At 37.8% G+C, this 8,749-nt stretch overlaps 1 long non-coding RNA gene across 1 annotated transcript in view; it reads left to right on the top strand.

Moving 5' to 3' along the window:
* LOC120531670 overlaps nucleotides 1–7,883 on the top strand; it is a 40,995-nt gene extending 33,112 nt beyond the window's left edge. The window contains exons 2-3 of the long non-coding RNA XR_005634135.1: nucleotides 4,802–4,864; nucleotides 7,694–7,883. This is a non-coding gene — a long non-coding RNA (uncharacterized LOC120531670). The remainder of the gene's footprint in view (nucleotides 1–4,801; nucleotides 4,865–7,693) is intronic.
* The last annotated feature ends 866 nt before the right edge of the window (nucleotides 7,884–8,749 follow it).

Raw genomic sequence — 8,749 nt, forward strand, 5'->3', positions numbered from 1 at the left:
AACAATATAGTGCTCTAGTAAGGCCTCACCTGGAGTACTGTGTGCGGTTTTGGTCCAAATTACAAAAAGGATACAGCAATGAAAGTCCAGCGGAGAGCAACTAGACTCATTAGAATAGACTGAGAGACATGAGCTACGAGGAGACACTGAAGAAGTTAAACCTTCTTGCTTTAAACAAACAGAAATTAAGAGGTGACATGACTGAACTGTTGAAAATTATGAAAGTAATTAGTATGTGGATCCCAGCTGTTATTTATATATTCCCCAAAAAGAACATGGGGGCACAGATGGAAATTTGTTAAGGGTAAAATTTGCACAAACATTAAGATGTTTATTTGAACACAGAGAATCATCATCACATGGAAAAAATTAGCAAGTAGTGTGGCAAAGAATAGGACTTTAGGGGCCTACAAGACTCTATTTGATATAATTTTTATTCAATTAGTTCTCATCAAAATTGTCCTAATGCTTAACGCTTTAATGACACAGCTTACAGACAATAGATCTGCCTATCTCTTTTTTTGTTCATTTTGGCCTTCTATCCACAATGAAACAACATTTTTAACCACCAAAAAATTAAGCGTTCTCAAAACACTTTCCAAAGTGTATAAATTTGTGTAGCAGTGTGGACGAAGAAACCAAGATTTTCAAAAATGCTAACATGTGATTTTCATGTGTTGAAGCGCTGACCTCAGTTTGGTCCCCTGTGGTCAAACCCTTAGACCTTTCGCGACTCCTCTGCATCAGCTAATGGGTGCTATGCCTTGAAACACTTGAATATTTTAATCAAATTATTTTGCCAGGATTCCCAGTCTATTTTTTTAAGTTTTGGGCAGCCTTATACTCAATCGTAACTTTTAAAAACACTTATACCTCATAGTCTGTCAACACAAAGAAGTCAATTTTTACTTTTCCCACTTTCATTCTTTTCCCAGTTCAGTTTGAGTTTGCGCCATAAGTAAACAGCACTCTTGGCTGATAAACCACGTGCACCCAATAGGAAAAATGTATGCATTTTTAGCATTTCAGAATTAATAAAAAACTTTTACAAAATTATCTGAAAACACTAGTATGGGCAGAAAATGGTGTTTCACATGAATCTGTGCAAGTGTGGACTAAGTCTTAGTCAAGAAAAATAATTAATTGCAGAGGGGTCAGACAACAAAAACTATATATAAGAAAAATAAAAAACAGAAATCATTGAAAAAGAAAACAAAGCAAGAAGTTCAAACATTAAAGTCTTCATAGAAATGTCTTTCAACTTCCACTAACACTAACAAAAGAACGTTTAGAAAAGCAATCAAAAGCTTGGATATGGGGCTCTGTGTTCTGACATTTTAAGGATACTCTGTAATGGCTAAGAGTTGAAAAGTAAAGTTCTATCCATTATCCAACCCGCTATATCCCAACTGCAGGGTCACGGGGGTCTGCTGGAGCCAATCCCAGCCAACACAAGGCGCAAGGCAGGAAAAAAACCCCGGGTAGGGCAGTAGCCCACCGCAGGGCACACACACACACTCCAAGCACACACTAGGGACAATTTAGGATCGCCAATGCACCTAACCTGCATGTCTTTGGACAGTGGGAGGAAACTGGAGCACCAGGAGGAAACCCACGCAGAATGGCAACAAAAACAACACCATAAAATAAGGATTTGATGACACCACCATTAAAACGGCAAAAATAACTAACAATGGAGAAAAATAAATCAAATCTTTACAAAAACAAATGATAATACATTATGGACTTCCAGAACATTACCCTTAATGTTAGCTAAACCATAGACTAAAGGAATCAGAAGGCACACCACACTCCCATCTATATCATTAGGGTAATATGGAGAGAGTCAGCACCTTTAAAATTTTTTGGAGTCACAAAACATCTCAGCTATTGTCAAGAAGTCTCACCTGTGTTTTCACTTCCTCAGATGTCTAGGGAAAGTCCAGATGTCTATATCTATGCTCACCCATTTTAAACACTTGAATCCCATTCTCATGAAAATTGTGACCAAAGTCAAGTTCAGGACATTGAATTTTTTTCCTTCTCGCTGTTAATAGCTTCAGGTCCATGTCCGGGCCATTTTCTTTGGCATTCTACAAATTCTGCATTCCTCTAACCTTATTTAAGATGTTGTGTTTCCTAACTGGTGAGAGAAACATCCTTTTATATTGCCTTGTGGCACCATTCTGTGTCACTGATGTGTAAATTTATTTTGCCTGGTGGCACCATTCTGTGCCACTGCTGTATGTCTGGCCAGACACACAAGTTCGAAGGGTTTAAAGAAAGCTGGAAAAAGATCATTTTTATGTACAGTTATGTCTAACTTTGTCTAGAAAACTTTCATTATCAACTACCCAATTCTTATTTGTCTTTACATTAACACCCTTTAATAAAACTGTCTCACCCATTCTGGGACCCAGAATTTCAGCAGATAAAGAAATTGGTAGCTGGGTAGATCCCTGATACCTCTCAGACTCTGAAAGTATTTGCACAGTATACCGAAACTTTAGGCAGCATGGTGGCATAGTGGTAGTGCTACTACCTCGCAGTAAGGAGACCTGGGTTCGCTTCCCGGGTCATCCCTGCGTGGAGTTTGCATGTTCTCCCTGTGTCTGCGTGCGGGTAATCCAGTTTCCTCCCACAGTCCAAAGACATGCAGGTTAGGTGCATTGGCAATCCTAAATTGTGCTGTGTGTGTGTGCACCCTGTGGTGGGCTGGTGCCCTGACCGGGATTTGTTCCTGCCTTGCACCCTGTGTTGGCTGGGATTGGCTCCAGCATGACCCTGTGTTAGGATGTAGTGGGTTGGAGAATGACTGACTGAAAATTTAATGATGTCATAAAACTTCAAATGACAATCAATATGTATGAAGAGACAAAGTGTGAAGAACTGGAAAACCTGTTTTTTCTTGTTTCAGTTTATGAAACTTTAATATTTTGAAAGCTCAGTTTTCAAGTCTTATTGTCACCTTCACTGAAAAAATTTACATTTGACTACATTTGAAAATTCTCCATTTGATTTTTAAGCCTGTCACACCAACGTTGCAAAATTGCTGCAGGTGGATGGTGGGTTGCTAAGGGGACTCCACGATTCTTGTCGCTAATATTCACTTATAAATTTCAAAGCCGCATCAGTAGCCTTTTTTTTTTAAATTACAGATTACATCAGTGAACAAGTGTGGTTTAGTGTTTAGGTTCTGGCAATCTGGTTTACGATAAATAGCTTTCTTGTCTAAACTACTGTAGATACAATGCCTTGGCTCCAGTTAGATCTTAGTACTACAATATACAACTCCTTGCATTTTCTGTCTAACTGCAATAATGGTTTAACTCTCTGGTTTTCTGCAAGTCTTTTTGGAAACTTGTTTTGTTTTTAGTTTTTTACTTTCTCGTATACAAAGTACAGAGAAAGTATTACAATCATCCAAAAATTCGACCTTGAAATTTTGATGAATCACAACGTTTTAGACCTCCCTGAGTCCGATTTACTTTCTTGTAGGGAAAGTATTGTAATCGTCCAAAAAATTAAATTTCGAGATTTTGATAAATCTCAATGTTTTAATTCAAAAATATTATTTTTGGGATTATGTCTGTGTGTGTATGTAAACATGATAACTTGAGTACCCTTTCACTTATGTCAACCAAATTTTGCATACAATGATTAGGTACATAATGTAGATTTCTATCAATTTTTGAGCTATTTCCACTAACCTGAAGTGGTACTTTTTTTTCAGCTGCAGTCTGATTTATTCAACTTTACTTTTATAATAATTGTTCAATATATTATTACTTTGATTTGATTTGTTGTTAATGGTTCTTTAATGCACATAGTATAAAAATATAATCATTGTCTTGTGGTTTACTCCTCAAATATCCATCCCCATATCTGAGTCTAGGGGAGACCACTCCCGATTTTACTTATTTGTCAAAAGATATGAACATCTCCTGGATGGTTCCTAATTACATCCTAGTCATTTTTCTAGTTCTCTTTTTGTCAGCAGATTATTTAGAGGGCAGCCGTGGTCCGGCTGAGCTGTTTTGAGTATTTTGCAACTGTCATAACACAGAAACTATTTTGTACTCGCAGCTTGACTGGGCAGAGGGTATTGCTCTCATTACTGATGCATTGATACATATGATAATACTGTATGATAGTGACAGTGCATGCTATCAGCTCAGCTTCTTAGGTGAACTGTTTTCATTTTTTAAACCACTTCATTATGAAACAACAGTTCCCCATCCTATTTAGGTGCTGGATAATGTGTGTAAAGTTACATAATCCTTACAGCTGTTGTACCTTCAATACATTGACGGCATTGTGCATTCCCTAATTAAATCAATTGGATAATCTTTGGGAAAAGTTCCCAATCATCTATATGTGAAAAAGGCATTTTATTTTGCCTTATACAATTTCTTGTATTAGGAATTTGTTAGTTTTTGCATACCCTTTGGGGTCATAGTTTGTACAGAGCCCCTGGAGCAATTACAAGTTAAGGGTCTTGCTCAAGGGCCCAGTAGAGTAGGATCTCTTTTTGGCAGCGACGGGGATTCGAACAGGCAACCTTCTGCATACCAGCACAGATCCTTAGCCTCAGAGCCACCACTCCACATCTGCATTGATGTTTAAGGCTACTGAAAAAGTTGATGGAATTTTATCTATCAAGAACAGGTCACATTTGTTACTTGTGAAAAAAAAATACTAAGTTTAATATCTTTCCTAACAAAGTTTATTTATGGGTTTATTTATTTTGTTGCTTTTGTAGATGATGCCAGTCTTTATTCATGTTGCTTTTTGTTTCCAGGAATGCCTTCTTGTTGCAACATGGTCACTGCACATGTATCAATTGGAAACAAGAGGGTTCAAGGTCGGTATTTTATCTAAAAATAAAAATTAAAGGACTTACTCTATCTGAAAAAATAAAAGCAAATCATTTTGTTCAGAACATCAGGCATTAAATCTTGTGTTCTTTTTCATCTGTGCTATTTGTGCGTTTGTTCTTTCATTTTAACCATTGCTCCTTTGGTCTCACCTTTGCTCCCTTTGTTCTTCTCCAGTCATGGCAGGTTGAAAATTGTGCTTCCAATGAAATTCATGAAGTTTCAGACAAGAAGAGAGCTGTTTAATCCATGTCTGGAATTTTTTTCATGCTGTCAAATATGTGCTTGGAAACCACCTTCCAGACTCTGAAAAAGTAAGCGATACCACCATAGAATGAGAAGGGGTGCTGGGACCATTTCTTTTCACTCCACCAGAGTTCCAGGAAGACATCCCAGGACTATGCTTAGCACCTCCCACTAGCCAAGACAAGACTCCACCCCTTCCTTCCTGGACATGAATAAAATGTGCAGTCCCCAGAAGGAAGTGTTCATTCTGAACCTGAGCCTGAGTGAGAGTTCCTGCTAATGTGCACTTTTGGATTGTTGAAGCCTCATTAACCTGATTGCTCACAGGCATTACTTTTATTGTTTTTGTGAAAAACAGGCTACCCAGTTAACACAACAATATTTCATTGGCATCCCTGGTCTGTTTTCGCCGGTCACAATGCATTAATTCTGTATGTCTCTGCCTGTCATTTAGCATTTCAATAAAGATATCTAGTAAAAAAAAATAATAAGCAGAATGTGTTGACCATTGTAACTAGGATAAGGCAGTTACTAGGTGAAGGGGGTCCCATTTCCATTTACAGTTTTCCAGTTGAAAACACAATAATGTACATGGTGGTGTGTTTTGGTGTGAAGGATATAAAGCATGCCACATTTTTAAAAAACGTTCTGCACTTCCTTTAACGTGATGTGAACAAGAGGCATAAACAGAATTGATTTTACCAGTGTCTTATGGATTGCATCCTTTATACAGCTGCAGAGAAAAACAAAGGTAAACATGGAAGTATGAACAAGCATGTGCCAAATGTGCACAATCAAAGTTTCACCTTGGAGTCTCAACCTTCTTCATTTTATTTAAAGAATGGAACAAGCAAGTGTTAATCTCAAATACAGAACTGCAAGTACATCTCACCCAGAGATGAGGAACAGGCAGGCAATCTACAACCTCAATCAGTGGCCCCTTGCTAAACATGTTCATCCTCTTGAGGTTTTGTTGACATTAGTTTCATTTGAGAACACTGATTATTTTTGAAATTGTGATTTTAATTTTTGCATCCCATTTTCAGCTTCCAGATTAGACAGACTATGTTGCTAATATCAGTCTGACCTTCTCTACCCCGTGAGGTTTTTCAGCAGTCACAAGGAAATCTTTGCTTCATAAGGTGAAGCTCTAGAGAAAACATTTTCATTTTATGAGGAAATGCGCAATTAGCACTCAGATATTCAAAGATGTCTACAAGAAAATCAGCCTAAGCTTTTTTTTCCACATGGTCCCCAACATGCAGTATCAAGAGCAGTGTACAAGACCCCACATGTAATTGTAACATCAAAAAATGTGTTACATCCTGGGTATTACTTCTCTGGCATGATACATTTAGCTAACAGCATTAAGTTATAGGAAGAAAGTATTTAGCAAGGATGTTCAGCTGTAAATCTCTCTTAACAAGCAGGAATACACTCCAAAGAAGTGACCGTGTGGCGAATATTGGATTGAAATCACAGTGAGATCTGCAAGTTGAAATAATCAGGTTCAAAGAGAAAATTTCATAAACTGAAAAGAATGAATATAGTACTCTGCTAAGATTTAACAAGATCAGATTTTAACACGGAAATGTCAAGCCACCAAACCCCAGAATTATTATGCCATAGCTAATCTTCACTCACTTTTTCCTTTCCATTGGACATCCACATTTAACTGAGAGAGGAGGCTTATGCTTGTACATATAAACCGGTTTTACAAGTAGAGCTAGTAAATGAACAATTCAAAAATGTAAAATGGGCTGCAAGATGACACAAAGACACAAAGTCCGGAGAACACAGTCATGGTACCAAAGGGAATAAACTGGAATGAAACAGCAGAAACAAATTATGGAAAAGATGGTACAAGGAAAAGAACAAAAAAAAAATCCAAAACAGGAGGACATCCCAGGGGCTGGAGAAACAAGAAACTCTGAACGACTGTGTCATGGCCTCCAGGAGCATTCAAAAAAAGTCATACCGACCAGATTTTAAGTTGAAACATTAAATGCCAGGAGATCATTCGTCAATTTTAATGGAAGAATGTTAAATTCAACATTACTAATAAAACCAGAGTCACAATCAAATATTCTAACGTAAAGAGTCAGTCAGTTGTCAATTTCTAACCCGCTTAATCTTGAACAAGGTCATGGGGGGTGCTGGAGCCCATCCCAGCTAGCATATGGCACAAGGGAGGAACAAAACCCTGGACAGGTCACCAGTCCATCACAGAGCATGAGAAGAGCCTTATAATGAAAAGAAAGACAACATGTTAGAAAGGGCTGGGCTTGCACCCGGGGAAGCTTTGTTTAATTGTCTTATGCAGAAAATGGAACAACAAAAAAATCAAGAAGTTGCAGACACTATGCGATAACCTTCTTTGGAAGTACAATGGTGTTTGAGAGCTCTCTGGTCTCACAAATGGTGCTGCTTCTGGTTTTATTATTTCTTATACATTATCATGAATGTATTTTAAAGATCAACTTTGAGGTTTATTTAGAAGTAAGAAATACCACAAAGGGGGCAAGAGAGGATGCAGTCATTAACATTGTTGTCTCTTTTGTCCCCCACAGGAGTGAAAAGACTCCCACTGAGGGCAACTAACTCCAACATTAATAGCTGCAGAACTATAAGAGCACAGACACTTCCAAGAATCCTCCGGACCTAAACTGCAAACAGTTTTCAAAGAAGACCTGTTGATTCTCGTTAAAGACTCCACAAAGACTCATCTTTAGTTTATTTAAAATACCTCTGTATACGACATCACGCATTCGTTTGGTTTGAATTTATTTATGTTTGAAAGACAAGGGGTAACCTGGCTGGCACCCCAAACACATCCTCAATGTTTCTAGTGTCCTTTCAGTTGTCCAAAATATGTTGACCAGAAATATGGGATTGGAGATTGAAGAAAATGTTATGTCAATGATCTTCTGGGGGTTTTCTGACAGAAACAAAAGACAAGTTAGTGACTATTTAACAAGCCCTTCATTCCACTGTGTACTCTCAAACAAGTCTCTCCCTATAAAACAAGAGTCTCCAACATGTTGCTCGCAAGCTACCGGTAGTTCGCAACCCCTTTCCAAGTAGCTCGCCAAAGGGTTAATGAATCCTACATAAATTTGAAAACTTGATTAGTCAAATTAAGGGTAAGCGATCTTTCGAAAAAATCATATCATAATCCTTTTAACACAAAATCACGATCCACAATCTGAATTGCAATCTATCTTTTCAATGCTGCATACACTTAAGAGAATATTCGGACTCAAACTCATCAAGACCTAAGTAACATTTTATTTTAAATATCAAACAAAGTTGAATTCAATTGTTCTCTTGGTTGCTAGCTAAGCAGAATTAAGGAACACTCCCCGAAGCTGGCGAGTGAGTGAGGAAGGCCCCTCCCCTCGGCCCGCTGCGTGTTTCTTGGATTTGCACAGATAAATCGGTACCGCAAGCATACTGTGATACATAGCGCAATGAGAGAAGTCACAAATTCAATCAGAATGTTCAAGCAAATTATAGAAAAAAAACGATTTAAATCCGTTAAGTAGTTCTCTCATGAAAAGCGGACAGACATACAGACATTGGATTTTATATATTATATATTAGTAAACCTTCAAAATAATGTGCAG

Source organism: Polypterus senegalus, chromosome 6 (genome assembly GCF_016835505.1).
Source record: "Polypterus senegalus isolate Bchr_013 chromosome 6, ASM1683550v1, whole genome shotgun sequence".
NCBI lineage: Eukaryota > Metazoa > Chordata > Cladistia > Polypteriformes > Polypteridae > Polypterus > Polypterus senegalus.